Source organism: Nannospalax galili, unplaced genomic scaffold (genome assembly GCF_000622305.1).
Source record: "Nannospalax galili isolate Female #2095 unplaced genomic scaffold, S.galili_v1.0 scaffold227, whole genome shotgun sequence".
Taxonomy (NCBI): Eukaryota; Metazoa; Chordata; class Mammalia; order Rodentia; family Spalacidae; genus Nannospalax; species Nannospalax galili.
In genome coordinates, this window is record NW_008360303.1 from 7,079,357 (window position 1) to 7,081,086 (window position 1,730).

The 1,730-nt window shown below is 37.8% G+C and overlaps 1 non-coding gene across 1 annotated transcript; it reads right to left on the reverse strand.

The window, feature by feature from the left end:
- Positions 1-915: 915 nt before the first annotated feature.
- LOC115068638 lies at positions 916-1,081 on the reverse strand. The gene has a single exon (XR_003847970.1). It is a non-coding gene; the product is annotated as a U1 spliceosomal RNA (small nuclear RNA).
- Between the last annotated feature and the right edge of the window lie 649 nt (positions 1,082-1,730).

Consider the following 1,730-nt stretch of genomic DNA (forward strand, 5'->3'; position numbering starts at 1 on the left):
GTCACATTAGAGACACCATGAGAGAGATGCAATGCATGATATGAGTTGGAGAGAGAGCAGGTGCCTAATGAGGGTAACAGGGAACAGAGGAGCTTTGAGGAGGTTCTGGTGTTTAGCACAGTCTTAATATATGCAGGGCAGAGACAAATGAAAGATAGTATAGTCTGGGGACAAGCATATTGTGAAAAGATGAGGCATTTTAGGTTGGTAAGAATATGAGAGAGAGAGAGAGAGAGAGAGAGAGAGAGAGAGAGAGATTTGAAAGAAAAACTTGGGCCAGGAATCAGTTATCTGGTATTAATAGCATAATCAATTAATGGTGTTTTGAATCTAAGTAATAGATAAAGAATCTGATAAAGAGTAATAAATAATTGAAGAAAAAAATGATCCCAAGTTCAAAGAAAACTAGACCTAACTGGTAATTAAAGAAACAGAGAATCTCTACTCCACTAATTATAAAGCACCCCTTCCCTTCCCGCCCATCAGCAATGGCTTTAAAATGTGCAAGCCAGAAATAAAAGAACTGTCACAAATCACTCAAGATGTGCCATGTTAGGTGTGGTTGGGACGGGCTTTCAGAAGTCTCCTTTGCTTGCCAGAAATACATTCATACTACAATTATTTTAAATCATTGCCATATCTACATGACAGAACTCGTCTGCATGATTCAGTCTATGAGTCATGGCAGCCCATGGCGTGACCAGCACATTTACAATATGAATAATTTAATATTTCCATCTCTAAAGGGGATTCTTCACAGTGGGGCATCCATGTCACAGTCTCTCATGCAGCCACTGAAAATTATTTAGAAATACACCTGTTGACTGGGAAGAATTTCTACAAGGCAGTTGTAGAAATAACCAGTTATTGAGTAACTGCCATCTCACTACTATCTTTTTTTTCTGTTCTTTACCAGTTGAAAGCACAAACATAGTCCCCTACAACCACAAATTATGGAGTCATGTTTTTCACGTTTGGTGAAGTTGTAGGGGCAAGCCCACTCGGAGTGCAGTGGATAAAATTCATTCTGGGAAAACCACTATCCTGAGCATGGCATCTCTCTCTCCCGCCAGGTAAGCACTGATTCTCTTATATCATATAACAATACTGGAGCAACGAAACCTTCAGATAGACCTGAAAGTTGACAGAACCAGGATTTCAGGTTGGGTTTGTTAAAATCTCTATGTGGCTGCTCATCACACTTTCATGACCCCAAATACTACCACACCACCATTAAATGCCATGCACTAAAATGTATACCTCCAGAGCAGTATGAGTTTTTGATTAAGTGTAAGATATCAGGATATTTTGTTGTTGTTTGGTTTTGGTTTTGTGGGGAGGTTTGTTTGTTGTTTGATTGTTTTCATTTAGAATTCTTTCGGGGTAAAGATACAGAGCTGAGTGCATCTATCACTTTGCAGGAGAGAGTTTTAGACTGTGCTTGGTTAAAAAGTATTTTATCTTCTCTACTTGCTCCCATTTTCCCTTATATTATTTTTCTCCTTCTATTTTAACCTACGGTTGAAATACAGTACTTTCTATAATTTCTATCTACTTCATAGCAAGAGTATTTTTAACTTCCTAGTATAATTTTTTAAGTTCCTAGAATAATTTCATTTTAGTAATTAACAGGCCTGGAACTATGTAATAGACAAAACACAAAAGGCATACATAGTTTAAATGTGTTCATTCCCTAGCCCTTTCCTAGCTTTAGGGCAAATGCCTGCAAA